This window comes from Budorcas taxicolor, chromosome 11 (genome assembly GCF_023091745.1).
Source record: "Budorcas taxicolor isolate Tak-1 chromosome 11, Takin1.1, whole genome shotgun sequence".
Lineage (NCBI taxonomy): Eukaryota > Metazoa > Chordata > Mammalia > Artiodactyla > Bovidae > Budorcas > Budorcas taxicolor.
Window position 1 is genome coordinate 45,981,713 of NC_068920.1, and position 7,229 is coordinate 45,988,941.

Here is a 7,229-nt window from a genome sequence, read left to right on the forward strand (position 1 = left end):
TGGATCTTCTTGCAGTCCAAGGGACTCTCAAGAGTCTTCTCCAACACCACAGTTCAAAAGCATCAATTCTTTGGTGCTCAGCTTTCTTTATAGTCCAATTCTCACATCCATACATGATCACTGGAAAAACCATAGCCTTGACTAGATGGACCTTTGTTAGCAAAGTAATGTCTCTGCTTTTTAGTGTTGTTTTTAATATTGTTGTTGTGGTTAGAAACTAGAAAACAGAGTAACAAGCTCCTTTCAAATGACAGCAGGAAGTAGTAAGTTAACATGATCCCAGTCATAAAGTTATATGCATATTTATGCTTCTAAACAGTGGTGATCAGCTGTAGGTATAATAAAAAACTAACCAGCACAATACGAAAAAGTAGAATGCTCTCTATCTTACTATGTAAGATATTTCAATTTGGATTCCACAGAAGTCAGGAGTATTCAGAAGGGCCTACTAGACTCAAGACTACAAATTCTGTTTGACTTTTTCATTTAATCACAGAATCATGAAACTGCTACAGCTGATGTTATCCTGCACTGCACACTCAGATAAACTGTAGAAAATCAAATAGATCAAATCATAATATTTTAAAGTTGGAAGGTATTCAGAGACGTAGGAATTATGTGTTTATTATGCATGGAAAGTTTGAATCCATTTACTGACAAAGACTCACTGCTTTTTATTCTATGACTGGACATTACCAATTGATTGAAAAATGTTTAATTGAGCCCAATTTCTTTTCTATAGGAGAGTTTCCCTGGCAACTCTTTTCTATGACTTGTTCTAACTTGTTTAGCTACATCCTCTCCATAGCAACAGATGACAAGCTTATTCCCTCTTTCTTTCTTTCTTTTTTTCTCTAGCATATTCCCTTTTTTATATAACAGACCATCACATGTTAAAAGGTGACCATAGGGACTCCCCTGTGGTTAAGATTTCTTGCTTCCATTGCAGGGGCCATGGGTTTGATCGCTACTTGAGGAACTAACCCTGCATGCCATGCAATGCTGCCAAAAAAATAAAAATAAATGAAATTTAAAAGATGCCTATAATGTCTCCCTTTAGTGTTTCCTCTCTCTGGCTAAACATCTCTCTTGTGACAAGGCCTTGCTCAATCTGCCTGTGTTTGGCTAGTCAGAAGAGAAACAATCGGATTCAAGGAAGAAAGGAATGGCTGGGTGAGAAGCAGAAAAATTTAAAGCACAGAAGGGGAGGTGAACTTTGAGAAAATGAACAGAGCCAACACATGTTTTATAAGGTTAAGCATGACTTTTATGTACTTGGTGATTATTTTTAAATATGTAGGGCTCATGTGATGCATTAAAAGTAGGAAGACTCTTTGATCATGTTGTAAAGATAAAAATCTGAGGCTCAAGGTGGCCTAGGAACTTTCTGCCAGTAAGATGATGGCATCTAATTCTGAGATGGGCTTGGTAAACAAAATATCCAGCTATATCCTTAGATTTTGAAAGAGTGCACTGTAATAAAAGATTCCAATTAAAATTATCTAGCTAAAAATCTAGGTGTAAGGAAATAAGACTTCTGAGGTCTGGCCAACCCCAGTAATGTTAACTGCAAAATATACCTATGTTCATGGAGCAAGGAATGTAGGAAAATGTGTTCGTTTGGGGATTTGGGGATCTTGGGAAGACAAAGGACAGCCTGTCATTTCATGCTGACACTCACTGAACATTGCAATGGACCATAACTACTGGTGATCAGAGCTTGTTAATATTCTTGGGTAAAGGCTGAATTTTAATAGTGCTTTCTATTGCCAAGAAATCTGGCTTCTACAGCTTGGAACCTGTACTATTGCCCATGTATAAATCATAACAGAACAACTTGATAGAGGCTTCAGTTGTTGGGATCCAGCACTTGTGAGGACCACTAGGAAATGACAGCCTTCACATTCTGTAATTCTACACAGACTAATCTGACTAAAAGGATGCTCAGAAAATCTGCTCAGAGTGGATTCTTGAAGACTGGGGTAGACTGGAGAAAAATCCATGAGAAGATGGTAACCATTCTGATTTATGGCTACAGTATTCACTGGTTTCTCCTAGCAAATAAGTTTGTTCTAGGTTTCATATGGATTTCACTGCCTGTGGGAAACATGACTGAGAGATAGGTCATTGTGTTAGTCATCTATTGCTGGAATAATGCTAAGTAAAAAAACTCAACAAGCATAAACAAACAAGAATTTTACCTTTGTTACTCACTGGTCTGCGGACTGGTTAGGGTAGCTCTGCTTCAAGCTGCAGTTTGGCTAGTTTAGGTCCAAGCTGCAGATCAGGTTTGGGTCAGTTCTCTGTGTTTTACGCTGGGCCCATAGTGAAGAGAGGGAAGCTACAGCAGGGCTGTGTTCTTATGATGACGATCACAGGGATGCAAGAGGGCAAGCTGAAACATACAAACAGACACAAAGCCTGTGCTCACGCCAATTCCGCAGCACTCCACTGGCCAAGCCAACTGCTAACAAAGTGGAGTTTGGGGGGAAGCAAACTCTTCCCACTGTCCCACTGTCCCACTGTCCTGTGGGGATATAAGCGCCAGCTGCAAAGGGAAAGGTGTGGATGTACATCCCTGCTGCAGGGGAGTGAAGAGCTGAAACAATCCAATCTTTCACAGCAAGTATCCGGAGTTTTTTGGTAAAGGCTGGCCTAGATAACTGCTTTTTTATTTAATTCAAAGAATATATTTTAGACTAAAGCCTGACAGTGTTATATTAAGTGAATCCAGAAACACTGAAGACTTGACAACAGAGAAAGTCATTAATCCTAAATCCAAGAAATTTAGAAGGCTCCCAGCTCTATGTGAAGGTCTCATGGTGCTAAGTGGTAATGGGGATGCCTCAGGCCTCAAGCTCAGTGGGCTTGGCAAAGAAGCCCCTCTGCCATTCTGGTGGATTCAGGGTAAGGCAAGTGCACTCAAGCTTCTTGACATTGCCAACAATGCCAAAAGGGATATGCCTGCAAGAGGACCATTAAAACACGAACATGAAATCGAAAAAAAAGGAAAAGTTGGGATAAAGTGTCTAAGTGTGTTTATGAAAAGGCCTATCCATTTCTAAATGATGTAATGGAAAATCCATCTTCGGTCTACCCAAATCAAGACCATTTTATAAACTGAAGAATGTGACAGTTTGTGACAAACTTCTAAAGCCACTAACCAAAATCTCCTGCCTCTGGGAAAAGGGTAGCTGGAATTTCTGAACAAGTAAAATTGTGGCTTAAAGCTCTAGGGAGAAGCAATAAACTCAGAAATATTTAAGTCTATAGATGTGTGTGCATGTGTGAATAAATGAACAGAAGCATACATACAAATAACCTCATAATACAGTATGTTGATTTTGCCAACCAATGCTTGTCAAAGCAAGGACTAGATATTTTGGCATCTGCATGTTTTATTCTTTACTAATATTCATTGCTGTCAGCTTGTCTGGTTAAAATCAAGCCTTTCTTCAAATCAAATTTGCCCAGCCTCAAAGATTCTCCCTGGTGATAACCATGACATAGAAAATAAACCATCTTGCAATGGTTGAACTGGAAACAAGGTATTCCAAGGTAAAGGAAAAATGTCTCCAAAGACTTCAATTCCATGTACCTTACATCTTATAAAAATTAATTTTAAATGTATCAGAATGTATCATAAGCCTAAATGTAGAAGTTGATGTCAAATTATAAAACTTTTAGAAAAAAACAGGAGGGAAATCTTTATGACTGTGAATTAGAATTCTTAGATATGACATCAAAAGCGTGAAGTATAATAGAAAAAAATGATAAATTAAACTTCATTAGCACTTTTAAAACTTTTACTCTATGAAAGATGCTGTTCAGATAATGAAAAGATAAACTACAGACTTGGAGAAAATATTCATAGATCATATATAAACATATGTATATGTGATATGTATGTGTTTGTATGTGTGCGTTAAGTCGCTTCAGTCGTGTCTGACTCTTTGCAATACTATGGACTGTAACTTGCAGGCCCCTCTGTCCATGAAGAATCTCCAGGCGAGAATACTGGAGTGGGTTGCCATGCCCCTCCTCCAGGGAATCCTCCCCACCCAAGGACTGAACCCGGGTCACCTGCAGCTTCTGCACTGCAGGAGGATTCTTTATTGCTGAGCTACGTGGGGGTTGGGGGGGGGGGGCTATGATATGTAGAGAGTCAACAAAAAGCAAGTAACTCAATTAGAAAGTGGCCCAAAGGTTTTTACTTTAGCAAAGATATGTATGTAGATGACAAATAAGTCCATAAAGAGAGGCTCACTGTCATTTACCACTAGGAGAATGAACATTATAACCATGTGAGATACCAGTACTTATTAAATGTCTAGAAAGTGTTTTAAGAATGGGAATACCAAGTGTTGATGAGGATAGAAAAAAGAATTCTTAAATATTGCCACTTAGAGGACAAAATGGTAGAGTCACTTTGGAAAACAGTGTTTAGGGGTTATTATAAATGTAATCATATGCTAACCACATGACCCAACAATCACACCACTAGGCATTAATTTTGAGAAATGAAGACTTTTGTCCTACCCTGGATGAATGAATAAACACGTTGCAGCACATGTAACTCACGGCCCACTGCTCAGCAAATCAAAAGAACAGACCACTGATGCCCACAAAAAAAACTGCGGACTGCGGAGTCTCAACCACGGTGAGAACGTAGTGTTATAAGTAATAACGATAGTGTGGAGTAAGGGTGCAATAGGGTGTTCCGGGAGCTAAGGGTTCGCGGAGCTAGAGTGCGGTATGGAGTCTGAGAGGATCAGTGTGCAAGAGGGAAGAGCCATACTTGACCCCATCTGGGATCCCTTCCTTTTACTTCCACCTTGCCTTTTGTCGCTTTTGTTATTATAATCACTAAAAGCATGCTGTCTGCAGCTAAAAGTGTACGTAATGGCCTGTATCTTGTAACCTTGCCCCTCTGCCTGAATGTTAAACTAAAGTGCCTTTGTTCAGCTCACAGAGAGACATTCTGACCCTGCCCACCTATGAATGGCTACAGAAAAGAAGAAATTCACACACCCCCTCTTGATACTGGCCCAGCCAGGAGATACTTTGCAAGACTAATGGCCTTTTTACTTCACTTACTCACCTCCTCCCCTTCTCTGTTCTATAAAAGAAAATGGCATCCTGCCCCTGATAAGATGGTACTCTACGGCACTAGCCCACCATCTTTTTGGATATCTGGCTTTCTGCAAAAAGTTGTTATTCCTTGCCTCAACACCTCATCTCCCACCCATCGGCCAGTCATGCGAAGAGCAGGGTGAGCTTGGATTCAGTAACAAGGAGAGGTTGCTCAGAGAAAGTGAGGTTTCACCTGGGCCTGAATACTGAGCGAGGGCTGGGAAAAGAGGCTGGAGAAAGAGGCAGCAGGCTGTGTACTTTAGGAAACATTCCTTTACTGTCTGGGGACTAAAGCTCCTGGGAGAGCCCTTTACTGAACTGCCACAGACTGCCTTTGTCACACTGTCAAACACACCCTTTTCAAAGTGAAACAAAAGAAGGTGAATAAACATTTAATTGGTCGTTTGTAAATAGTGCATTCTTTTTAAAATGAAAAACAAGTTTATTCCAAGATTCATTCAATGCTTCCCAGACATCCTGGATGAAACTCACTGACTTAACAATGGGGCTCCTTTGCTTCTGTGACTTATCGTTCTGTTTCTGTTCTCTTCCAATGACACTGAAGTGAAAGCGCTCTCTTTATCGCCCTGGGAAATTGGGAGCCATCTTTTTGTGCCTGAAGAAAGAAGGTTCAGAAATGGAAACGGTGATGCTGCATTTGCTTCCCTTCCTCCAGCTCAGTGCCTACTCAGTCTGCAGGCTACCTTTGTTCCCTGGGCTGAGAGAGGAGAAGGAGGAGGCTTTTTGCCATAGAAGTATGAACCTCAGATAAAAATGTTCAGTTGTAGGGGTTTTATTTTATTGATTCGTTGCAATGAGTTATGCATGCGCTCATTCATTCATGAGGCATGTAGAAATCTCTGGTATGTGTGTAAAACCTTATTAGTCACTGGGAATACAGAAGCAGAAGCAGGAAACAGTTGAAGTTTTAAATAATCCTTGGCACGAATGGAGGACAGATTTGTACAGGCGATGTTGACAGGACAATAAATGCTATTACCAAGGGACACATAAGATGTAGGTGCACAGAAAAGGGTCACTAACTTTGCCAAGGGGAGCTGAGGGTGACGGCCTTTACAGAGCAGGTGGCATTTGAGCTGGTCTTTGAAAGGAGGGTTGAGTATTCTCAAGGAGCAAGGTGGAAAGGGCACTGGAAACAGTAGGGACGACACAGAAAAAGGCACAGAGACATGCAAAAGCATAGCATGTTGGGAACTGCAGGAAATCTGTGACTGGATTAGAAGGACAGGGGAGTAGTGGTGGGGAACATGATAAGGGATGCGAAGTTGACGTAAAGACAGTTTGGGATCAGGTTAAGAAGGCTCTTTGGACTCTCTTCTATTTGTAACAGAGAAGGATTGGTGGTTTTCAAACAAGGAGCGACGTGAACTGATCTGCACCTCATACAGATAATCCAGCAGCAGGTGTAGACTATGAAATAGAGGGGGGAACAAGATTACAGGCAAGAAGAGCAGTTGGGAGACCTCTGCTAACTGTCCCCAAGAATGGAGAGTCACATCGAGGCAATAAGAAGCACACATGGAGTTGACCAGAAGGAGACAAAAGTGGTGTGGGAGACAGGATCACTGGGACTTGGAAGCTGGCTATCTCAAAGGGAGGAAGCAGCAGGGAGCAACACTAAGGTCAAGCCTGGACAACTGGTCTATCACGTTGTAATTCCAGGATGTACACACAAAAAGGTATCCCTCTGGAGCTGCAAAGCTTAAACAGGTTCTGTGGAGTGCTGGGGGATGAAAGCCACGTGGCAGGGGTTGAGAAGCAAATAGGAGATGAGGAAGTAGATATTCAGGTACATGAGATGGCTTAATAGCTAGATATAGGACGGGTAAGTTGGATTGTTGGACTCTGTGGCAATAACACATGAGGGACTTCCCTGGGGGTTCAGTGGTTAAGAATCCTCCTTGCAATGCAGGGTATGTGGGTTCAATCCCTGGTTGGGGAACTAAGCTCCAACAGGCCCTGGGACAACTAAGCCAGCACACCACAAATACTGAACCCTTGCTCCACAACTAGGGAGTCTGTGTACTGCAGTGAGAGATCTCATGTCCTGCAACTAAGACCCAATGCAGTCAAAT